Here is a 25,832-nt window from a genome sequence, read left to right on the forward strand (position 1 = left end):
ACTATTTAACTTTGCCCTCATGGAGAGAAAGTAGCTATACATCACATATAGACAAACAGGCACAGGTATGCTTCAAATAAATCTTTATTCATAAAAAGGAAAAGTGGGCAGGGTTTGTAGTTTTCTGACCCATGTCTTCTGGTCCAAGGTATCAAATGGGGACAGGGCTTCCCAGCAGTCAGAGTTCTGCTGGTGGTACGCATGGATTCTATGTCCTGCAACCTTACTGGATTCATTTATTACTCAAAGCAGGACGACTTTCTCTTGTATCAGATTGGTCTGTCTGCTTAACCCTTTCTGATTTTAGAAACTACTGAACTGAGAGTCTACTCGTGGGGCAAGTCATCCTCTTTCTTGCTTTCCCACTTAAAGATTGGTCGTTGCTTTGGGGCGGTCACTGGTCACTGGATGCATCTTTCCATGTGAGAAGGAAGTGACCGCGCTGAGGCTTGAATCTCTTCCTCTTTTTCAGAACCCACTGCTCTTACCGAATATCTTTAAAGAGTGCTGGGCAAGGCTCAGCTGATAGCAAAGAGGCCTGTGTCTTAGTTACTGCTATACTTTTCTTCTGGGTCAAGCTCCTCTGGGGATCTTGGTTTTGTAAAACAAGAGAACACACAGCATGATTTGGAATTTTTGGGTCCTGTAATTAAATACTAATTAGGATTGACTTTTACCATTTTCTTTTCAGGAGCAATAATTCTTTTGGGTGCCTTATCAACACTGGCATTTTATACCACAAACTATGAATAAGTTCTTATCTTTATTTCTTTAAAAACACTACTCTAGTGTCTTTCTACAGGTGACTGTCATTCAGAGGACAGTACTGAGAGGTGGCAGGAGGCCAGATGGACTAATCTGATTGCAGGATCAGGGCTTCGGGCTGGTCTCATGGGATCTTCTGAGAGGAAACTCTAATGAAAAATAGATTAGATTTTTACCAAGTGCAGCTTCAGGTGTCAAATGCTTATGGTTTGCCATTTCCTATCCTCATTACAATTACTGCCATAAGAATTGACCCACATTACACATTTTTTTTTAAGTTCCTCTTTGCAATTTTAGCAGGAAAAAGCAAAAAGGCCAAGGACCGCATTAACTGCGCAGCTCAGGGAAACACTGAGGCTCTTTTTCTTGCCCAGGCAATCTGTGTGGGGAGAGCCTTGTAAAAATTCATTTTCTTAGATGGAAAACGCTTAGCATGAAAGGTGGAAGACAGGATCTGTTCAGAGAGGAGGGTCATCAGTGGAAAGGGGCAGAATAAATCATATATCAAAAAAAATTTTAAGTATGGTGTTTGGATGCATTGTGAGAGGAAATTCACTAACTAATAATACTAGTTAAGAGGTGAAATCCCCAAATGGGCAAAATAACCATATTATTACCAGTTAAATATCTTATGAAAACATTTTTTTATATCACAGTGTTATGATGTTGTCTCCAAGGGAGTAATATGTAAGCTTGACTAATAGAGAGTAGGGAGATATATATATTTTTTTCTGGTCTGTACCCTGCAGTCTTCAGATGACGATGGAATCACAAAGGTCAAAGTTAGTAATGACTGAAATGTGAGCCTTCTAACTGTGTTTTAGTCTCTCTGGTCATTCATTGTTTTTTCTTTCCCTCATGATGCCTTACCTTGAAGAGCAAGTGCTTCTGGGCTCATTTATCATCTCGAGGCGATCTTTGCAGCAATGGTCTCAGGCAGCACTTTATTACCTGTGTTCTGAAGAATTCTCGTCTTAAGTGATGATCCAGGAGACGAGCACTTCTGCTGCTGGAAGGGTGCTGCACACTACATTCTTTCTAGGTTGGTTCTAGCCCATGTTCATGTTCTAAAGATCCTGGAAAGTCTTGCATTAAAAAGATTGCTTAAATACCTGTAGTCTATCATTTCTGGTAATATTTTTTCCCAATATCACTTTTTTTTTTTTGGTGTGTGCTAAGCAGATGTTATATAACTTAACCTGACAACACTGAATTGGGTAAAGCTGTTAACTTCCTCTTGACCCATTAACCAGTACTTTCCTTGATTAAGATGTCAGTTATGACCCTGATCAACATCCTCTGTCACAGAATGAAAAGCAAGCTGGCCTATTATCTGACGTGTAATGCTATTTGAAGAATACTTTCAGCCTCGCTATGGCTCTGTGTGTAGATGTTACTCTCCTCATTTTATACAGGGAACCAGAGAGTTTGAGAGACCAAGTGGGCTTTTCCTGAGGATTAGTAAATTAATGACTGGGAAAGAGATAACTAATTTCCAGGAACTAGACTGGAATGTGAGGCTTCTCTAGATGCAAACAGTTTCCAGGAAAACCAGCCTGAACTGAGTACACAAACTTTTCCTCCTTGCATGCCTATAAAAACACAAGGCAGCCACCCCAGTGCTCTTCTACTGAGACTACACATGGCTCTGAAGCCCTCTATCATGATGCACACGGAGGCAGCTCCCACCAAGCCATGGACGGCGGTAAGTACATGTATGCACACATTGTGTGCAAGTTTTCTTTTTCTTTTTTTTCTCTCTATGGTTTATGAACACATGAGGTCAGTCATGTACTGTGTATTCTGGTTGCTAGAAGGGGGTTTCCCTGAAATGTGGCCTTATGGTCTAAGCTTTAACCTGATATTCAGTGGTTATTCAGAAATAAGCTGACATTTGAGATGTTTACCTATCTTCAGGTTGCCTTCCAGTTGTGATTTAATTTTTTTTTTTTCTAATTCCCCAGCTTGTTAAACCCAGGCCTTTCTAAATTCTCACAATTCAATTTTGTGGTTACTTGCTACCCATTTACTGCCTTGGTTTGACTTACCCATTCTTTCTGATAGTAAAGACTCCCAAACCTACACACCTAACTCCCAAGCTCTGAGAATGAGTTTCCACCCATGTTCTAGAACCAGAGGTTGCAGGTAGATGACCCAGAAGTATTTGAACTTAATTTTAGGTAATAGAACTTAAAAGTCTTTGAGTTACTTGCTCTTAAATACTCTGATCTTTGCATTAAAGAAATCTACTTATGCTTCTCTTGACCACAAGTGGGAAGCTGAAGTTGAGCAGTAGGCTCTGTGTATCCTATTGGATGTGCCCTTGTCAAGTTTTAATTGTTCTTCTCCTCTTGCTTCATGTATCGCTCCTTCCCTCTCGCCCTTCGCTCTATCCGAGGTGTTTCCATTCACACATTGTGAGATCTAACAGAAGATCATCATCTGTCTATAACCTGGGCCTCTATACTCTCTACCCCAGTCAACTTCTGCAGTCTCTTTCCTTTGCCTCCATGGATACCCAGGAACTTCTGTGAGCATTCTGTTCTCTGGACTTTGTTACCCAACTCCCTTGCACCAAAGTGTCTTTGTTTGCAATGCATTTCTGCTTACACCACTAGACTAGTCTTCAACTGTTAAGCTTTAAGTTTTGCGTAAATATAATCCATCTCATAAACTTCTATTTGCTTAGTAATCCTTCAGAAAGTAATAGTTACATTATATCACTTTTCTGTTGAAAAATTATCAATTGCTTTCTAGTCCCTGGTGATTAAAATGTAAACTCCCTCATTATCTTGTAAATTATGACCTTGCTTATTCTGGCTCCAATCTTCCTTTCTTGATTGATTTTCTTCCCAGATATACTGTTACTGATTTTGGCTTTGTTGACTGCTGTCTTAGTCTGAGAAATTCCCAGCTCCCTATATATTTCAATAATTCAGATTTTAATTCTTCCTTAATACTTGGTCAGTGGCCACACTTTCCTAGGCCTGTACTGATCAGTCTATGAGTCTACAGGAACATATCCTCTAATTAAATTGCATTTCCACTAATTAAAGTTCTCTAAAATGTAACTATAAGAGTAATTTGAGCTTTGCAAATGATACAGATTCTTAGTACTGGAAAACTCAGTGAATCGATGGAATGTTAGGTGTGAGACACCATCTTATGGGACAGAGAACACTGATATTCTTTTCACATGCTTCCTAATGGTGCTTTGATGTGTGTGTGTGTATTATAATCTAGTCTATGACAGTGCATTGTTTTCGACTAGGAATAGGTCCCTATCTTTGTATCACCTACATTTTTTCAGCAAGCCATTTGCATACAATAGATACTCAAAGAAAAGTAGATTAATAAGTACATAGAGCAGTTCTCCAGGCAACTAAGGTATTTGTTTATTTGTTGATTTAGACAAAGCCTCATCCATTCCAGCTGACCTGAAATTTGCTATGTAGCAGACTCTGGCCAAAAACTCACCCTCTTGCCTCCTTCTCCCCAGAGCTGGGGATTCAGGTGTGGGCCATCATTTTCAGTTTATATGGTGCTTAGAATTTAACACAAGCCTTTATGCATGCTAGAAAAGCAAGACTATAAAAAGAACACCATAAAATACTATCTCTCTTGCCCTTGTTCTGGTTTTTGAAAGTATCTTCTATCATCCTCTGATTCCACTATTTGGCCAAGACTGTTCCTTCTAGGATTAGTCTCAGGTTTCAACACCTTCCAGGAAACAGCAACAAGGTTAGTCTTGAGCCAGTGTTTCTTATGTCTAGGAAAACCCACACCTGAATCGATTCAGACACACTGTTTTGTGTGGGGGAAGGGAAATACCATTGGCTGCCAGAGAATCAGAGAGCGCAGAGGATGATAGGAAAATCATGACTATAAAATGATCTTCCTCATCAAATTGGCCTCAGTGATTTGTTCTTACAATTGTTCTCGGTGATTTATTCAACTTCAAGTGTCTCCTAAATTTTCCAGAGAAGGATAAGTCCAAACTACCTGCTGGTGCCTAATCTTTCAGCAGGATTACTGAAGAGAACACTTCGGGGCCACTTTTCTGCTTTGATAGTATGATGGTCCATTCACCACATAACAATGGTGAGATGATTGTCATTTAGGGGCTCCATCCTAACTGCACAATGGTTTCTGATTATGATAAGACCACGATTGCTGCTGATTAGAGTAATGCACTGTGGCTGGCTCGCTGTGGTCCATATCTTCTCAGGAAAAGGTGGCACCTGTAAAAATTAATAATACATGAGGAGAAATCTCTGAGACAGCATTTCTGGTGAGGCCAGAAGGAAAGACAGAATCAAACTTTCCCACTCTCCAAGTGTCTTGATCTATTCATACCAAAGAGTTTGTATTGAGCACCTGTGTTGTGCCTTTCACTATGGCAACAGCTGTTACGGATCAGACAAGATAAATATAAGGCATTATTCCTACCCTCCAGTAGTTTATAATCACATTGGATGAGACAAGACACTTAAATAGATACAATTAAAAGGCAAGGCAAGGCATCCTGCGGCAGGCTGCAAAGTATGCTATGTAATTAGAGTACGTGATTGTGTTTGACGAGAGAAAGGAGCGAGGCTTGGACTCATGCCTGGGTCTTGTTTTATCAGAGATGAGAGTGAAAGACATAAATAAGAATCAGGATCACTCACAGAGCTGTTTCTCTTTCTCTATGGCTAAGGAAGTTGAACACCGTGGAAATCCAAGCATTTTAAGGATGCCCTGAATAAATCCTAATGTGTGCTGTGTTCATGGTCTCATAGGTGCCAGAATGTGGAGTAGCTCTTCCCAACAATACTATTTCAACTTGCATTCTCAGAGTAATTTTATTTACCATTGGGCTGTTGGTTATCTTCATTAGCCTTAGCCTCTGAACCATCTATTTGTGGTTTTTGCATCCTTGGATTTTCCTGCTGCCGATTTTTGTTAGTGTTCTTCTCTCTGCAGTGATCTATGGTGTTCAAGAAAAGATTTCTAAATTGACAGGCTGAAAGTTATCAGCACCCAGGACAGTTTATTAAGCCAATGAGCGTAGTTTATGCCAATGCCTTTAAAAGAGTGAGAGTGTCTCAGACTGGATCGTATTAGCACTGAAGAATGAGACGGGATTTTGAACAGTGTGAAATGGACGTTCTGTTAGTGCGGCAGTGCGTGTTAGGAAGGAAGGGATCACAGCCCTAGAAGGATGGAGAAGAAAATGGAGTTGGAACAGACACATTTATGTAGGTGGCAGTTGACAGTGACTTTTGGAGTCTGTTCTTAAGAGTTGGGCAAGGAAGCAGGATTCTTCTGGAAGGAAAATCATCCTACAGAGGGGGCACTTGGGGCCCCTCTCATTCTTTTCCCATTTTAAGGAATAAAAACAAGCCTTAAATGGAATAAATATAACCTCCTGGATTATTTACAGATGCTACAGGCAAGGTTCGACCAGATGGTCCCCAAGCCCCCTTTCTGCTCTTGATTTTGAGATTCTCTGTTTTCCAAGAAAGCAGGCTGTGTTTAATTTAAACATAGTTGAAGCATAGACTCTTTTGAGCAACCTACATTGTTGGCCAAGCAGCTGAGAAAGCAATGTAGTGACTTGTGTAAATGCACAGTTCCCAGCATGGTATCTGGACTGCATTCCCACACTTCTTTACCCATCTGTTCCTTCACATCTCATGATGACCCCTGATTGGAAGCAGACCAGGATCCAAAGATGAATTAGACATAACCAGAACCTTACAGCCCAACAACACAAGGACATCCCACATGTAATGTGGAGAGGAAAGGGAGAGAAAAGATGCCTGAATTGTATGAGGAGGCTAGGTAGAGATGCTTCGAGAATAGTGCTGTTTGGCTACGCCATAAGAGTTTCCTCGGGAAAGTGAGGAAGGACCTGAGATTACATTTGATAGGACTCTAAAGCTATCGTCAAATTTATATTATGCTAGAGAAATTTGTCTTTGCAAATTTTACTTGACTTTCATGTGCTACAATTGAATACACCTGTCGTAATGATTATAAACTTGAAAAGGAAAATGCTTCAAAGGCTTAATGGCTTCATTTGGTAGTCGTCTGAAGTAGCCACCTAAAGAAATATTGTATATGTTCCATTAATGTGGGCTCTGCATCTGTGCTCCCATGGTTACAAATATGTTAACAGATTTCCCAAGCACTTGACTTTGTCAAAAACTCTGAATGCCTCTCTCTTCATTGATCAGATGGGGAGAATGATGTCATTTCACTTCACAATGTTTCAATGAGGATCACACTGTCATGTGTACAAACATCCTTCATCTATGAAGCACCTTCATAGACAGTCTCTTAGAGCATGCCACACTGGCAGAGAAATATCAAGTGAAGCCTCTTAGGGAACTTCTTCATATTTGTCTTTTTAAGCCACTTTTCATGTAAAGTTAAATGACCACTTCAGAGTAACAGATCATGCCTAGCTATTTCCTTTCTTCTCTACATAAATTACTGCCCCAATCTCTCCCTGTTCCTTCTTGCCCTGTAACAAATTATAGGCCTAATTGGTTTACTCTCTTGTCAAGACTATTGTCAGTTAAGATTCACTGTGATCTGTCAGACATTGTAGGGATTGAATCACTGTGGTCAAAGTGTTAGGATTCGAGGAACTCAGCTGTGATTAGAAGAGTTTAGACTCAGACCCAGCTAGAACACATCAGGGAGACATAAGGTGAGAATTCCAGCTTGATGGTTGCTTTTGAACTTTGAAGCCTGAAAAAAGGGATTTCTAGGAGAATCTACTTCATCTATATCCCTTCCACCAAAATTATAAACGATACCACAGTGATTGTGGCCAGGAGACAACCAAAGATCCAGAACTGAGGCCTCTCAGCCTGAAGCATTTCCCACCTATTTTTTCCCCTGCATCCTCCTTCTTTTAATGGTTAGTGTCCAGCATATTCTGAATTTCTTCATAATCTAGTATAAAATTGCTTAATGTTATTTTGAGAGCACTAATTCAGGTTCATATTGTGCAATCAAGGATTTGACTATATTATCCAGGAATGTGGCTATTTGCATACTGTTATAGTAGCATAACTTAAAAAATTGGCCTCTAATGGCATGTCTATATGTGGTTTATAGCCTAAGTAAATGCAGGTAAAAGAGGGCTTAGAAAACCCGGGTCTTGGTGTTAACATGTCACTTTATATTTTGGAATTTCAAATTATTTTTCTGCAGAGTAGAGATAAAGCTACTATGGTCATTTGAGTAAGAATAGCCAGCAAAAGATCTATATATTTGAATGTGTGGTTCCCAGTTGCTGGACAGTTTAGGACAGATTGATAGGCATGACCTTGTTGGAGGAACTGTTTTACTAGTAATAGGTTTTGAGATTTTACTTTTTCTCTCTCTTTTTGTCCCATTGGATATTTTATTTATTTACATTTCAAATGTTTTCCCCTTTCTAGTTTCCCCTCCACAACTCCCCTATCCCATACCCCTCCCCCTGCTTCTATAAGGGTGTTCCCCTACCCACCCACTCACTCTGCCTCCCCGCCCTGGCATTCCCCAACACTGGGGCATCAAGTCTTCACAGGACCAAGGGCCTCTCCTCCCACTGATGTCTGACAAGGCCATCCTCTGCTACATATACAGCTGGAGCCACAGAACCCTCCATGTGTACTCTTTGGTTGGTGATTTAGTCTCTGGGAGCTCTGGGGTTGCTGGCTGGTTAATACTGTTGTTCCTCCTATGAGGTTGCAAACCCCTTCATCTCCTCAGTCCTTTCCTAACTCCTCCATTGGGGTCCCTGTGCTTAGTCTTCCTTCTTCTTGAGCTTCATGTGGTCTGTGAATTGTATCTTGAGTATTCTGAGATTTTTGAGCTAATGTCCACTTGTCAGTGAGTGCATACCATGTGTGTTCTTTTGTGACTGTATTACCTCACTCAGCATGATACTTTCTATTCCATCCATTTGCCTAAGAATTTCATGAAGTCATTGTTTTTAATAGCTGAGTAGTATTCCATTGTGTAAATGTACCACATTTTCTGTATCATTCCTCTGTTGAAGGACACCTGGCTTCTTTCTACCTTCTGGCTATTTATTATAAATAAGGCTTCCATGAACATAGTGGAACATGCATTTTTATTTTATGTTAGAACATCATTTGGGTATATGCCCAGGAGTGATATAGTTGGGTCCTCAGGTAGTACTATGTCCAATTTTTTGAGAAACTGCCTGACTGATTTCCAGAGTGGTTGTAGCAGCTTGCAATCCCACTAACAATGGAGGAGTGTTCCTCTTTCTCCACATTCTAGCCAGCATCTGCTGTCACCTGAGTTTTTGATCTTAGCCATTCTAATTGGTGGAATGAGGTGAGAATCTCAGGGTTGTTTTGATTTGCATTTCCCTGATGACTAAGGATGTTGTACATTTCTTTACGTGTTTCTTGGCTATTCAATATTCCTCAGTTGAGAATTCTTTGTTCAGCTCTGTACCTCATTTTTTAATAGAGTTATTTGGTTCTCTGGAGTCTACCTTCTTGAGTTCTTTGTATATATTGGGGCTTTGAGATTTTCAAAACCTATGCCAGACCCTGTCTTGCTCTCTGTTTCCTTCCACCTTGTAGATAAGATGTAAGATCTCAGCTTCTGCTCCAAGGCCATGTCTGCTTCTGTAATAACTGACATAGTGACTGTAAAGCAAGACCCTAACTAAATGCTCTCCTTTATATGTTGGTTTGGTCATGGTGTCTCTTCACTGCAGTAGAAAAGTAACCAAGACAGCTGCCTATCATATGGTTGCTGTTTCGTTTAAAAGAATTTATACCTGAGAAAGTTAATGATGTCCATAAAATAATTACCCTAATATGCTAATATTCTTAGTTAACTGAATACTCCACATCCATGGAGTTTTCTGGCTGGAAAATGTTGGGGACTCGGGTGAGGTTTAGTTTCAGTGCTATCTCCTGTATCTATAGGCTTTATAAAGTTCCTTACTTTTATTTATCTCGTGCGTCTGTGTGCACGTGCGTGTACACATGCACATACACACACATGCATGCATTTATGTGTGTTTGAATGTTGTGATATATTTGTGTAGGTCAGAGGGAGGGCATTTTTGCCTTCTGTCTGTTTGAGACAGAGTCTCCAGTTTGCTGTTTTGTATGTTGGGCTAGCTGGCCTAGCAGTGGCTTGGGGTTCACCTGTCTTCTGTCTTACCATTACTCTGGGGTACCGATGCAAGCTATTAGCCCAACAGACTCCTTCTGGGGCTCCCTATTCAGGTCTTCAGGCTTTACCCAAGCCCCAGGGCCCTCCCTAAAGCTTTTTATTTCTGATAATAAATTAACTTTCTTGATCAAGTTGTAGTGATATGTAACTTCTAATCCTTAAGCTTTAACTCTAGAAATGAATAGTAAGAAAAAGAAATTTACATTAAAAATCATATAACTAATGATGCTTAGGAAACCAAGACACATTAGATATTAAAGAGGGCTTTGTCCCACAGCCTTAAAACATAATATAGTCTCTTCTGACTGTTCATTTTGAAGCCAAATTTTTGTGACTTTCCCCCATGTCTGTGTCCACACTAATGTTAACAGATGTCCCGCCTTCCAAAACAGAGAGACAAGCTTGGCAGCTCTTCTCAGATCGCAAATTTAATTATGGCTGCAAATGTGATAATGGAACAACCTTTCCAAGTTTTAATTGGATTTGCAGTTGGCACCAGCAACCTTTGTTTTCCCACCATATGGGTGACTGTGGTGCAAGGAACCGGCATGTGCCCTTGCGGTGAGCTAGTCAACTCTTGATTATCTGTAGAGGAATGGGCCATATAGTGGATCAGCCCTAGATATTTTATACCCCAACCAGTTCTCAGTATGCCTAGTCTAATGCTGCCCCATGCTGTCACTTGATTTCGCCTTGGCAAGCAGTAACTTTTTAATATCTTCTAGACAGAATACCAGTGATTAATCTGATGTCAACTTCTGCATTATGTGTTTCTGTTAGAAGACCCATTCTACATGCAATCTTATATGCCTTTAGATGTGTAAGAGGCCTGAACATTTGTGGAATAGAGGACAACTCATACTAAGCAGGCAACAGTTCTCTTGGCAGTAGTAGACTGGGCAAAGAAATCACATTTGAAACAGGTTGACTGACTGATCCAAGGGCTCACAGTAAAGAGCGTGACATCAGCCTTATGTCTCTAACACAGAGCTTTTGTTTCTATCTGACACTTTCCTATGAATGAATGGGGGTAACTACTTAGATGATCTCCCGTTTTGAATTATTGTAGCTTCCTTTTTTTTCCAGCACATGTAATGCAGAGTGTGATTTGAATGAACAGGAGAAAAGATGGGATGTGTAGCACAGAAGCCAACAATTCTTTTTTTCTGTTCTTGGATTACTTTTAAAAGTTTATCTCTCTCTCTCTCTCTCTCTCTGTGTGTGTGTGTGTGTGTGTGTGTGTGTGTGTGTGTGTGTGTGTGTATGTGAATGTACACATGCTGAGGCACCTGTCTGGAGGTAAGAGGACAACCTGTGGGTGTTGGTTCTCCCTTTCCATTGTGTGACCTGTGCATTCAGTATGGGTTAGCTTGGCAGCAAGAAGCTTTACCCACTGAGCCATTTCACTGGCCTTGCCTGGAGAATTTAAACCCTAAAACGTATGTACTGGGAAACTTTTCTTCTTCTTCTTCTTCTTCTTCTTCTTCTTCTTCTTCTTCTTCTTCTTCTTCTTCTTCTTCTTCTTCTTCTTCTTCTTCTTCGTCTTCTTCTTCTTCTTCGTCTTCTTCTTCTTCGTCGTCTTCTTCTTCTTCTTCGTCGTCTTCTTCTTCTTAAACCCTAAAACGTATGTACTGGGAAACTTTTCTTCTTCTTCTTCTTCTTCTTCTTCTTCTTCTTCTTCTTCTTCTTCTTCTTCTTCTTCTTCTTCTTCTAAGACAGGGTTTCTTTGTATAGCCCTGGCTGTCCTGGAACTCACTTTGTAGACCAGGCTGGCCTCGAACTCAGAAATCCGCCTGCCTCTGCCTCCCGGGTGCTGGGATTAAAGGAGTGCACCACCATGCCCGGCTGGGGAAACTTTTCATTAGCTTCCAGATACCTGGTTGGCACTAGGATTAAAAATTACATTGTTTTGATGTCCTTATGGGATACTAGGAAAGCAAGGCAAACAGTCCTTACAGTAGTAACCAGATAACTAAAGGTAACGTGGCAAGTGCACTGGGAAATAGAGTTCTCCTTGGTGGTGAGTTTCGGTTCTTGCTTATTTTGCACACATACAGCATTCCTGAAGACATAGTAATCATGAAATTAAAGAATAGTTCTTGAGTCAAATTAAAATGTAGTTCCAAATGAAAGATAGATCCGTCAGAAATATTTCGCACAGTGCAAGGTTTTTATAATCCACTGGCTAAGGCCATATTTGGAAAGAGATTTTTCTTTGTTGCCACAGCGTGAGCAGCGTAAACAATATGATAGTAAATAACACAGAAACATGGCCATCGGTGGCAAGACAGCCTCCTGAAATCACTGGGAGATACAGATTCCAGACTTCAGAAGTTCTGCTATTGGAAAATGCTCTCAGGTCACAGCATTCATCCCTGAAGAATTCGAAGCATGCAGAAGTAGTGTGTTTTGGGCACCCAGTGATTCCTGAGAGATCTTTGAACAATGTGGTCTGGGCTGAGCTTAGGGGTAGAAGGGAAGTAGTCACTTTAGTGTCCCATGCTGTTTAGGTGTAAGGCAAAGAGGTAGCGTTTCCAATTTGTGAGAAACTCATTTTCATAAGACAGGGTCTCCAGGCAGCTGGGTGTTTTCTGGAAACTGCCTTCTGTCTCTTGCGCCAAAATGGGAGTGTTTACCCAGGTGTGAAAGATGAAAAATAATGACATTAAAAAAAGGATTGGAGTGACTAAAAATATGTGTTTAATTCAGCATTCTGATCCTTTGGGGGCTGGAGAGAGTCAGAGACTTCTGTATGGGATGTAACAGCCACTGTCATTACATTGCCACAGTGGAGCTAATGTGCTACTCGGGCTTTGCTCTTGGCCAGGTGGGTAACAAAGAAATGACTACAGTGCACTTATATATAATAATAAATAAACCTTTTTAAAAAAAGAAATGAATCTGTATGTCTGTGTGTGTGTGTGTGTGTGTGTGTGTGTGTGTGTGTGTGTGTGTGTGAGTGAGAGAGGTGGGGGAGGAGGGGGAGGGGGAGAGAGGGGGGAAGAGAGGGAAGGAGGGGGGAGGGAGATCTTTTTCCCTTATTGCTAAATTAGAGTGACCACCATTATCATCACCCTTATGGTCCTGAGAAAGCACTATTTGTTCCCAGAATCTCGGATGCCCTTTCATTAGTCCTCATCATATAGCTGTTTTACTTATTTTGTGTCTTTATAGGATATAGAAACTAGTCCCTCTGTACAGAGGGAGACAGATATTAAAGAAAATGTCTCATCCTCTTCCTCCAAAGTCTCTAACCCTTCCCTGCATCTCTAGCTCATGACAGAGTTTAGAAGTAGCTCAGTTCTGATTTTTTTAGACTATCATACAGTATGGAGAAAGCAGCCAGGCTTGCCTGGTAACTGGAAGGTTCTCTTGGTGAGTACTCTGCAGTAATAGTTTCTGAGAAAAGCCTTATTAAGCCCATTCCAATGACAGGTATGTGTAGTGTACCTGTTGGCTTCCAATTGAGTGCTGATATGTGTACATGTGGGCTAATATGAATTACAAGGATAACAACTAAAATTCTATACATGAAAGTACCTTTGACTCATATAATGCTTTAAAGAATGATTTAAAATCCATCTCACTTTCAGAAACTTTTTATAAATATCAAATTAATGGCTCATAGGGTGCCTGAGCAGTGAGGGACCATGACCCCAAGCTTGAGGACCTGGCTTTTATCCTTAGAACTCACTCCCATAAGTTGTTCTCTCACCTCCCAACATATAGCTTCACACACACACACACACACACACACACACACACACACACACACACCATAAATAAAGTGAAACTATCCATTTAAAATATAGTAGAACTTAGGCATAATACTTATACCCATTGTTCTCTATAGGGCACAAATTAATAAATGATACTAATGCATGTAGTAAATCACAGATATTCGGTATTTACTGATGTCAAACACAGTTATAAATATTTTACATAAGTTAAAAATATAATTCCCTTTCCAACTCTATGGATCATATACTGTTGTTAGTCCAATTTCCTAGTTGGGGAAAGTCCTTTCCAATGTTTACTGTTTTTATTCCAATCTTATATCAGGGAATGATACACTAGAGAGGTTGCTTACCGAAGCCACACATACAATAAATTGGCAAAGTTGAGATTAAAAAAAAAATCAAGGAATCGTATAATCTCACTCTTCATATCTTCTCTCTGACCCCGTCTGTCTTCCTTTGTATTCTCTGAGAGCATCCAATAAATACCTTGCAGAGTATTTGTTTAATACCTGTCTCCTCAATTTGATGGGGGCTCCCTGATGGCCCAGCTGACTGTGACTGAAATATTATACCCAACGTTACACTAAAGTGTCTGCTGAGCATAGAAGAGTTCATTAGCGAATCTCAGGACTATTCACCAAATCTCTCCTTTGTGTATGGTAAAGGTGACTTTGTTAGGCAATAAGAAATAACAAAGAAGACAACACAGGCCATCTCCTTATGTGTTTCACAGCCAACTTGAAAAATCCTGACAGGTGAAGATGTGATAGTCTGAAAGAGGACAGGAAGGCAAGACCGTGAGCATGTGCAGGTAAGTCCTAGAGAATAGGCAGGAGAACTGTGGTTAGGAGGAGGGAGACAGAAGCAGGCCTGGGATATAGCAAGGGGCCCCAAGGCAGAGTGAGTCAGGCAGTGGGCATGCAAGACTTGTCTTGTCTTCTTGGATACAACTTTCCAATTAGGTCAGTGTGAATCACAGCTGCACACCCACTAGAGGAGCACAGATAAAAAGAACTTCATCATTGACTTCCAAATACTCCATTGATCTAGATAGCAAATGCTCTTGATTTATAAAACGTCTGGGTCAGAAACCTCCTAACCTCCTAATTTACTGAGTTATTCAGTTACTTAAATGCTCACTACAGTTCCCAGTTCAGTATTCCAAGTAAGAAGTTCTATATTAGGTATTTCTATATCAGAATTCCCTTACCCCAATCTCCTGTGTACTTGTATTACCCCTGGCCAGGAAGTATTGCAATGGAGCATCTTACATTGTCCAACATGAAGCTGGATGGATGTTCCCAACCCTGCCCGAGAGTGTCTGATTGCCAACACTATGCATGTTCTGCTTGTCTTTATGGGTACTGGGTTTTACATGGTAGTATTTTCCTGGGGAGCCATGGGTGCTCATATCAAGGTAATTTTTTTCAGAACTTGTTAGCTCACCATTTCTTGGCTGTGGTTTCTCTTGTTGGCTCTGCCCAGGCTGCCAAGACTTTTACAGCATGGTGCTCCGTTCTCTCGAAAACCATAGAAAGACCCCCCCACCCCCTTTTTTCAACAATTCAAGCAAACAATTTAGAGTTGAGTCTTATTCACTGAACTTGGGTTCTGAGACTATCCTGAGTGACCCACATCTAGTGAGTCTAAGAATCAAAGAGTTGTTTGGCCAGTCTGGATCATATGACAACCAAGCCTCACCGAGTGAGAACTATAGCTGTCAGCTCAGGCAAGAACTACAGCCCATAGACCTTAAGAGTAGTGTTTATGGTCTTTGGTGAATAAGGTGATCAATGTCACTCTTCTATAGAAGTTTTCTACTTTTGTCATTCAGTTAAATTCATCTGGCTTCAGACAAGATAATTTGAGTAGACCAGGGGTAGGTCCGTGGTAACTGTCAGATCAGTCAGCAATTGCAGGTCAAAGAACAGGAAAAGACAACCCACAAAAGACTCACTACTCCACCTTAAAGATGTGTGAATTCTCCCCATGTCATTTAGCTAATAGCAGCAGAATCAGGATGTAATCCAGTCCTGATTCAATAATCCATGACCTGTGCGTAGTAGCCAGTCTGTTAAGCTTGCAGTGGTAGGCTCTCAAGCCTATATGATTCATAAATGATACAATTTTGCTTTCACATTCCCATGCTCCCTGTCTGTATCTCACTAGTTTCTAGGTATTAATTATGCTTTCCAGGTTCCAACAGTAACATCAGTGTCCTTGGAGACTTAACATAAGTGTCATTAAGATCAAATTCAGTATATGCTCATCAGAGAAAGGGATCCTCCTTAGTCGATGGTTCCCACTCGTCCGTCTTCCTGAGGACTTATCATCTGTATATTTTGAGTGAGTTTATTTAAGGAATAATTTTTTTTTAGACCAGGCAACGTTCCCTTCACATCAATGACCTGAAAATTCTGAACTGTTTCTGCTTTCACAACATGTGGGAGGAGGAGGGAGAGGAGAGTTTAAAGGGAAACATGAACTGTAATAAAAGTAAATAGAAAATGATAAACTGGTTGGGACACAGTTCCATCAGAGATGGTGAGGCCATTCCACTTACCTGCTTTGGTGACAAAATCTGTGACTAGTTGTCAGTTGCTTTGACTCATGTCAGGGTCAGTTAACTTCTTAGCATACCTTAAAAATGGTTTATATATGTGTGAAGAAGTATACATGTATGTTAATATATATGCACATATATTTTAATGCATGTATGTATTTATACTGGGCTAACCCTCATTCCTATGGGCCTCCCACCTGTGGCTTCCATCAATGGCATATTGAAAATATCTCAACATAAAATTTGTTCATGCTAAACATGAACACACCTTTCTTTTGTAATTGTCCATCAAATAGTACAGTATAATGTTTATATACAGTGCAACTATCATTTGCATTACATCAAGTTTTATAATAGTGTAGAGGTTTTTTAGAGTATATGAAAAGGCATGCATGGGTTAAATGTGAACATGATGCCATTTTCCGTAAGGAACTTAAGCATCTGCAAGCCCGGTTCTGTGGCAGGGGCGGGGAAAGGGCTAGAGTAAGTTCTCTTGGTACACCAAGGATGATGGATGATGGTGTGCTCACACACACACACACACACACACACACACATACACATACACACACGACTTGGGAGAGAGTATAGATGAGCAACAATAAGTATATTTTAGGAACATAACTATTTGTTGATATGGTTTTATGTGTTGATATTATATTTTCATTGTGCATCTAAGTCAATGTCTAGTTTTCTTCACTAAATACAAATTAAAATCTTTGTAGTGTTTCCTTCTGGTTTTCTCTCTTGGATGGTTTGTTCTGATGGCACATAGTTTATGTGGGATTAGCTACCCCTTAGTGTTAAAGAATACAGAAAAGCTACTCTTTTTGTTAATACTTTTTGAGCTTTGCTATTAAAGCACAGACTCCATTCTTTTTCTACACTTGGTGAGAAATTTCTGTTGTCTTTCGCTTTAGCCCGGAAGTCTCTTGTTCAATGTCTCAATTTTTCTGCTGAGTCTCTTTGTTTTCTAGAATTGAATAAGCCATTACCAAAGTCTGTGGTTATTTCTCAGTAGGAGAGAGCTTGCCTAGCATGTATAAGTTTTTAGGTTCAATCTCCACCATCACACTCAGTCACATCTAATTGTGGGACCATGTATGTCCTTCCCTCTGCAGGAATCATCTCTTTCTGGCATACCATCCTCTAATACACCCTTCAACCTTTAACTCCAGAGACCTCTTCTATTCCTTACATGCTTTTTCTTCTAACTGCCTCTGTGGTTCAGTAGGGGTTTCATTGCCCTTAGCATTTCAGACCAGCCTCGGTGTAGGCTAACAAAAGCATATACTGACATAATTTGCAGACTGTGGTATGTTGGGGAGGTGTTGTGGATGTTATAAATATCTAATGGCTGGCCTTCTCATGGTAGTCTGGCTCTACTCAAAGAAGAGCAAAGGTATAATAAAAAAAGGACATTCTCAACAAAGTTATTAGCAGAAAATAACAGATTAGCACCTTAAATCTTCAAAGCATTTCTGAGGGCATCGTCTCCTTTAATCTGTGTCCTCCCAGCTTTGAGGGAGCTCTTCTACTCTCCACCCCCTGCCCCTGCTTTGAGGTGAGGCTCAAAAGGTTCTGACTTGGTTCATGTTTGCACTAAGAGGCAGATCTAAAGCAGAATCTTCTTGCTTTGTGTCACCTCTTCTTCCCTGATGCATCATAGCTGTACTAGAAGTGAATGTAGTATTAAAGACTTTCTTTAGTACATAAATCCCTTTCATTAGCCTTTGCATGAATTTAAGGTACAGGTGTGTTAAATGAGTTCTGACAAGAGATACAAAGCAGGCCAAGAGGAGATCATGTTTTAGTGAGAAGGCAAAGAGATCTTGATTCGTAGAGAGAGAGGATTGTAAATACCCTAGAGGGATTGATACAACTATCAGCAATGGAGCGAAGGAGGCCTGCTTCTTCCTATAATCTAGGAATCCACTGAACTTGGAATTTCTCTAAGCAATATAGCAAAACTGAGTTCTTCACATTTTATTTAAAAAGTTAAAGTTAGGGGCCACAGTGATGGCTCAATGGTTAAGAGCACATATTGTTCTGGAAGAAGACCTGAGTTTGGATCCCAGCACCCACACCAGGCAGCTCATAGCTGCCTGCAACTGCAGCTCCAGGAGATCTGACACCTATTTGGCCTCCTCGTGAACATAAATAAATAAATAGTTGCCGCAGACCTTCTGGGTCCCTGTGTCTGCGTGGAACGGGGTCTCTCGACGCGGGTGGGCAAAGCGTGGATGAATGACAGACAGACACACACACAGGAGAGTTTGTGTGGAATCTGAATGTAATTTTTCAAATCGAACATCAGACTTTTTATGCAGAAGACAACAAGGTAGTTGGGTGACATACCCACAAGTTACAAATGAGGTAACCGGATGCTTAATGACTCTTACACAGAACAGAGGAAATGAAAACGCAAAGACTGGCAGGAACTGGGCAATAAAATAACTGAGACAGAGTCAGCCCTATCTAAGGTCAGCTATAGTCTTAGAAGCCAGGTGTGAGAACTTTTCACTCCTAGGGCAAGGGCTTTCACACCCAAGTCATGGTTCTAACTAGGGAGTTCCGTTCTAGCTAACCATCTCATGAATAATGCAGTACTCTAAAACCACAGCCGGATCAACTTCCTAAACCATTGTAAATTCCTGAATATAGGTGTAACTCAGCTATAATTCTAAATATCTATTCTGGTTTCTCCTAAGGTCAGAAACTTCTTTCTTCCTTAGTGATGGTAAATTCCTATGAAGGGCAGTGACCTAACTTTTACTCAAAGAGATAGTGTAATAACAGGGGCAGTACTGAATTCCAAGCCCAAGGTCTTGCTAAGGACGAACTAGGACTGTTGGAACACTGGCAGACGGCTTTAGCTATGTCAGAATTCAATCTTAAAAGGCACTTATGATAGGAAAATATTGAAAGAGAGCACGTGAATCCATACACTAGACTAACGAGGGAATGGAACACGGGAATGAAAAATTACTGTATGGGTAGGGAACGCTAGACTCCAGGAGGAGAGCTTCCTTGAAACTCTTTTGCCTCATGAGTGACTTTTAAGCCTCTCAGCTTGTCCAGTTGACTCGACCAGAGAGCGCGTAGCAAATAGTAAAATACAATTATTACATAGGTACTGTGATGTTTCCAAAGAAAATTTATTATTGCTCACTGCCATCTCCTTCATTATTCTAAGCCCCCCTATGCCCATCCATCCCCAGAGTCTGCTTTCTCCTATTACAGGGTTCTAGTCCTTTCTACCTTCTTCAACAACTGGTCTTTTCCTTCTTGTAAGAATTCTTGTAAGAATTCTTCTGTTCTTTTGAAAATCTCCATTAAAAAGAATCTGCATATTTCTCCTCTATAAAACAATCCTGAGGTTCTTAAGAACACACATTAGCAGAGGTTATGGTTAACAGCATCCTGGTGGGAAAGGGAGGGAGGGTTCCTGCTGACAGCCTGCTATGGCAGTAGAGAAGCCCAAGATGCCCGTAGAGTTCTACTGTGGATGATCAAAGAGGAGTTTAAAGGTCTTTTATCTCTTTGATTCCATACAAATGAAATAAAATTTCGGTTATCTTTTAATTTTAAGAGAAACCTAATATTTGCGAAGAACTGAGCTTCCTTCTCCTTGTGAGACAGTGCAGGTGACACACAGACCTGCGGACTGACAGCAGGCTGAAAGGAGATTTTAATAAACCACAACACTTGTGGACATTGAGCTGTTTCTTTTCATGGCTCAAAACAAAGTGGTAAACCATATGTGATTTTTTTCTTCTTATAACTATCAATAATGTTATTTTATAAAAGTTATTTTTCTATTGCTGCAATATTTTCCCTTTGGGCAAAATCTGAGTTCTAGAAGGTAGATCCCTTACGTCTTCCTCACTGTTCAAAATGCTTGTGTCTCTTAATGGCCAGCTGTTGAATATGCAATTAGGTTCAATACATTCAGGGTTTCTTTGTGGTTTTGACGTTCTTCAATAAAATTAGCTTTATATGGCTCCGCCTACCATAACTACTGTCTCTGGTTACAGTATTGCTTGCCTTAGCATGCAGAAATGTTGTCACTGGGTTACTTTTTGAGACTAATGTCTGACACATTCCATGAAGTCTTTCCATAGAACGTTAAAGGGAGCACAGAGGTGATTTTCTAATATCCAATGCTTTATAGTATTTTAGAATACACAATACTACTTTTTCCAACTGAAGCTCACAAATATGTAGTAAAAATGTTGAAGAATTGATGTTCAAAAAATTGAGCAGAGTTAGTTGGCATATACTAGTTTCATCTTTTCCATCTTTTCTCAATTGCAGGGTTATATCACCTGTGTTTGTGTGTGTGTGTGTGTGTGTGTGTGTGTGTGTGTGTGTGTGTGTGTGTTTGTGTGTGTGTATGTGTAAACACATATGCATCTGCACCCATGTATATTCATGTTATAGAATGCATATATAAGTCAAAGGATAACTTTTCGAAATTGGTTCTCTCCTTCCAGCAAGTTGGTCCCAGGGATTTGAACTCAGGTCACTAGACTTGGCAGCAAGCACCTTTACCTATTAAGCCATCTTTTCATCTGGCAGACATCATGCAGAAGGAGCTGTAGCAGGCAAGTGAGCTTCCACCATTTTGCTCAGCTGCGATGGATGTACCTTTAGAGAGGCACAGTCCCAGGGCTTTGTCTTCAGATTGCTTCTTGCTGCTGCTGTGCTTTCTCATGTTTGCCATTGCTGTATTCCTCATATACCTTGTGTGGTGTGATTGTTGTGGTAAGATCTTCACTGTCTAATCCTGGTGTGATTGCTTACTGGGTGATAGCCCACTCTACTGGGCAATTTTCCTGCCGATCAACATGAAGATGAACTCTCTTGAGATAATACTGTTAATGATTTTTATGCAAGTCCTGATTTGATTTAAGTAGTTTTAGAAAGGTAGGGTAGTTGATAGAAAGTTTAAGGAGATGGCTTAAGTTGTTTTGCCAGAACAATATAATAAAAGATTTTAAGACTATAATGTGCTCCCTCCTTTTAGAATAGTTAGGGCTACATAGGTTAGAAAGGAGTACAATGAGCTTCCATGAGATACCAGCACATAATTGTACTGGAAAGAAAAACAGGCAAGTTAATGATCAAAGAAAAACATTCATTCTAGGTTGGCACTGAGTTCCTTGGTCTTAGGATCTCGGGATGTGGTCACAGGTTTTTATGTGAACCGTGAAAAGGAGGGTCATGAACAAGGAGTAGGTAATTTTATTATAAGAACAGAGAACAGATGATTAGCCAGTTTAGCTGAACAATATTCCAAAAATAAGATGTAGCATAGATGACCTGTTTCTTGGTAAATGCAGATAGATTGTTGCCAGCTAAGCATAGGAAAAAACTTGCTACTATAGACTGACTGACTTAATCTGAGCTTCAGCTCAGTCAGCTCAGGAATCTCTTGTTTATTATTGACAATTAAATTAGGATATTCCAAAGTAGATCAGGTCCATGTCTTTATTTCTTATATTCTTGATGTACATGAGAAAGTTGGGGGTAGTGTCAACATTTGATACAATATCTGTCAGCATGGCACCTGTCTATAGTGGTCCTGGTTGCTTTAATTTCACATATATTTTTACACATTCATTCAACTTGTGATTTGACCCTATCGTGTTGGCTTTAATGTCTATGGCCAGATATCATACAAAATTCAACTCAGTGTCTGATCTTATAAAGTCAAACAAAACAAAACACAAGCAGCAGCAGCAGCAGCAACAACAACAATAAAACCCTCACTTCACTTGCCTAGAAGTTCTCTGGTTCCTATTGACCCACAATGGAGGAGGTCAGTTGTGATGACCTAAAATATTTATTACATTTCGTGTACAGAATAGTGATTTTGTAACCTGATCTAGCCACATTTAAGATATCCATATGGAGCCAAAGGCAAGAGATGTTCTCTACCATGTCTGTGGCTTTTCTTATTTTATCATCTTAACATTACAAATAGGAACATAAAATAGACATTTGTGGGAGACTTGGTTAGCTTTACAAATCTTTCCTATTAACACCAGCAGCAATCTCTAGAAGATTCTTTAAAGGGTTTAACTCACTACATGCCCACTGGCCACTTCCCTTCCCACTCATGGCCAGGAAGCTTGGGCTTCTTATAGAAACAGCCAGAGAACACAAAGGGCTTTTTAGGAAAAGCAACTCTAATACTACTTGCTGCATGGAGCGAGGTTCTAAAGCAGGAACAACACTCCTGTGGGCTTGAGTTGAAATTCCGGAAACTGTGAACTTTCTTCCAAACAGCCTGCTCATAAATCCTTTTTAAGCATGCGACCCTTAGCACAAGTCTCTATTAAATTAAATATCAAGCCAAGCTGGGAGAAGACCAGTGGTACTTTTGATTATTTTATAGGGTTGGGAGAGAAAAGACACACAGGAATACAGACTTCTAATAGCTTCTTTTCCCTTGTTGCATTTCTAGCCTTCCAAAAAGTTGCTGGAAGTTCCCGAGTTCTGACTCTTCTGGCTGTGCACCAACAGACTCTTAATCCTCTGCTCTCATAGTGCAATTGTGCTTCCCCAGAACGTGTGGGGAATTCAGTAATCCCAAGTGCGTGTTTTCAGTGGATTTCCCAGATTCTGCTTCAGATCAAGACTTTCCCACCTTTAGGGCATTGAACCCATCATCCTGGCTGTTTAAAGAAAAAGTCAACAATTTTTGTTTTTTAGCAACTTCCCAGCTTCTGTTTCAAACACTGTTTTGATGATCCTGCAAGTTAGCAGTTAAACTTGGCCATCCTCTACCCACTCCAAGTACTTGAGAGTAAGATGAAAATGTTTAGACTATCCAAAGAAAACCAGAGCTTATGCATATTCCACAGCACCCAAAACATAGGTTGCTTGAAAACTGTACACTAATTGAGTTCTAGTCTTCTTCTGCATTCAGTCAGTTATAAGACCAGAGGGAGTCCCTTCATATCCTCAGGTTTGTTAAATGCATAAAACAGAGATGAAACTTGGTATTTAAGATCTTTCTTACAAACTCGTTATTATGCTCAAGTACTGAGCTGTGGAATAGGACTTTAGAGGAAGGCATACTTGGAAGATTTACTGTATTATGTCATTCTAGTGATCCTAACTAAACTTATTTAGAACTTGCAAGTCAGTAAAGACCCTTGGATGCCTATCGTGTACTAAAGGATCCTTCTGTCTAGAAGGCTGTATTCCTAGACAAAATGAATATCATCTGTAAGTTGCCAGGTAAAATGGTAAAGAAAATGATGACATAGCTTCTATTTCCTATGAGATCAGTTGAAACAACCTCGATACTCAGAATGGACGTGCTGCTATCAGATGGCCTTCAAGTGCCAGGGAAAGGGCACCGTTTTACATATTGTCTCATTGGAGCAGAGGGAGTAAAGAAGAAGCTATGTGAGTTCTTTTCTGGGCTCCTCATTTTATGATTTCATAGGTAATAAAGCTCTGATTTTTCTTGTCTTCAGTTGAAATTTTGATGAGCATACATTTTTATTGCAATGAATCTTGCCTTAACAGCTGCAGGTGGGACATCGTTCATTAGGGACCTCTATACTGAGACACATAATCCTCCCCTTCATTTATGCAGGGGAAAATTTCAACAGTGACATCATAATATTTGACCTTAACAACTGCACCTGGAATCATTCACCAAGAATACCACAGGAATTTTGCCAGCAAATTTAGCTCTGCGTATTAGCAGTATAATGATGCTGAGATTCGTAGTCATCTGGACTTTTGAAGGAGCTTCTAATGCCATACAGTCGGGCTTGATGAATTAGTTCTTTCCCTGAAATATGGGGATAACACAACTCATTATTAGTACATTTTATGGAAATGACATTAATCTAAATTGTTAGTAATTTCAGATGCATATTTCAAAAGCACATAATTTAATTCCACCAAGTGGTGAAGACTGGGTAAATTTTCTGCAAGCTCTTGCCTTATGACTGAAGGCAATGCTGTGACGAATAGGGGTGGTCTTGGGAATGTGGCATACTTGAAGATTTCAATCAAAAATGTGTTTTCCCCAGTGGCTTTCCACTTAAAGCTCCCATGTTGTCTTAGTCAGGCTTTCAATTCCTATACACAACATCATGACCAAGAAGCAAGTTGGGGAGGAAAAGGCTTACTCAGCTTACACTTCCACATTGCTGTTCATCACCAAAGGAAGTCAGGACTGGAACTCAAGCAGGTCAGGAAGAAAGAGGTGATGCGGAGGCCATGGAGGGATGTTCCTTACTGGCTTGCTTCCCCTGGCTTACTCAGCTTGCTTTCTTATAGAAGACTACCAACCCAGGGATGGTACCACCCACCAACTGAAAAAATGCCTTACAGCTGGATCTCATGGAGGCATTTCTTCAAGGGAGGCTCCTTTCTCTGTGATAAATCCAGCTTGTGTCAAGTTGACACACAAAACCAGCCAGTACACATGTATTGCAGACTGTCCCATGCTATGAAGGACAGCTCTGATATCATACTTCACTTTAGGGCTGCCAGTGTTCTGAAAGAAACTTCCTTAGATGATTCAGGAAGAATACCTGCCAGGAAAAAGAACCAAAGCAAAGTTCCATAAGAAAATGAACAAAATTTATTTTATTTTATTTTTTTGGTTTTGTTTTGTTTTGTACCATTTTTATTAGATATTTTCTTTATTTACATTTTAAATGTTATCCCCTTTCCTAGTTCCTCCCCCTGAAAATCCCTTATCTTCTCCCCCTCCCCCTACTCCCCAACCCACCCACTCCTGCTTCCTGGCCCTGGCATTCCCCTATACTGGAGAATTGAACCTTCACAGGACCAAGGGCATCTCCTTCCATTGATGACGAACTAGGCCATCGTCTGCTACATATGCAGCTGGAACCATGAGTCCCACCACGTGTTTTCTTTGATTGGTGGTTTAATCCCAGGGAGCTCTGGGGGTACTGGTTAGTTCATATTGTTGTTCCTCCTATGGGACTGCAAACCCTTTCAGCTCCTTGCAGACCCTGTGCTCTGTCCAATAGATGGCTGTGAGCATCCACTTCTTTATTTGTCAGGTACTGGGAGAGCCTCTCAGGTGACAGGTATATCAGGCTCCTGTCAGCAAGCTCTTGTTGGCATCCAAAATAGTGTCTGGGTTTGGTGGTTATTTATGGGATGGATCCCCAGGTGGGGCAGTCTCTGGATGGTCATTCCTTGAGTCTCTGCCCCAAACTTTGTCTCTGTAACTCCTTCCATGGGTATTTTGTTCCCCCTTCTAAAAAGGATTGAATATCCACATTTTGGTCTTCCTTCTTCTTGAGTTTCATGAGTTTTGCAAATTGTATCTTGGGTATTCTGAGATTCTTGGCTAATATCTCCTTACCAGTGAGTGCAAATTCCTGAACAGAGCACCAATGGCTTGTACTGTAGGATCAAGAATTGACAAATGGGACCTCATAAAATTGCAAAGCTTCTGTAAGGCAAAGGACACTGTCAAAAAAACAAAAAGGCAACCAAAAGATTGGGAAAAGATCTTTACTAATCCTAAATCCAATAGGGGGCTAATATCC

General features: G+C 40.4%; 1 long non-coding RNA gene across 1 annotated transcript in view; it reads left to right on the plus strand.

Annotated features, from left to right (window-relative positions):
* Positions 1-2,389: 2,389 nt before the first annotated feature.
* 4930405D11Rik (RIKEN cDNA 4930405D11 gene) overlaps positions 2,390-25,832 on the plus strand; it is a 90,462-nt gene continuing 67,019 nt past the window's right edge. Inside the window, exons 1-2 of the long non-coding RNA NR_045956.1 lie at positions 2,390-2,470; positions 20,769-20,879. This is a non-coding gene — a long non-coding RNA (RIKEN cDNA 4930405D11 gene). The remainder of the gene's footprint in view (positions 2,471-20,768; positions 20,880-25,832) is intronic.

The sequence above is a fragment of the Mus musculus genome, chromosome 11 (genome assembly GCF_000001635.26).
Source record: "Mus musculus strain C57BL/6J chromosome 11, GRCm38.p6 C57BL/6J".
In the NCBI taxonomy this organism is placed as follows: domain Eukaryota; kingdom Metazoa; phylum Chordata; class Mammalia; order Rodentia; family Muridae; genus Mus; species Mus musculus.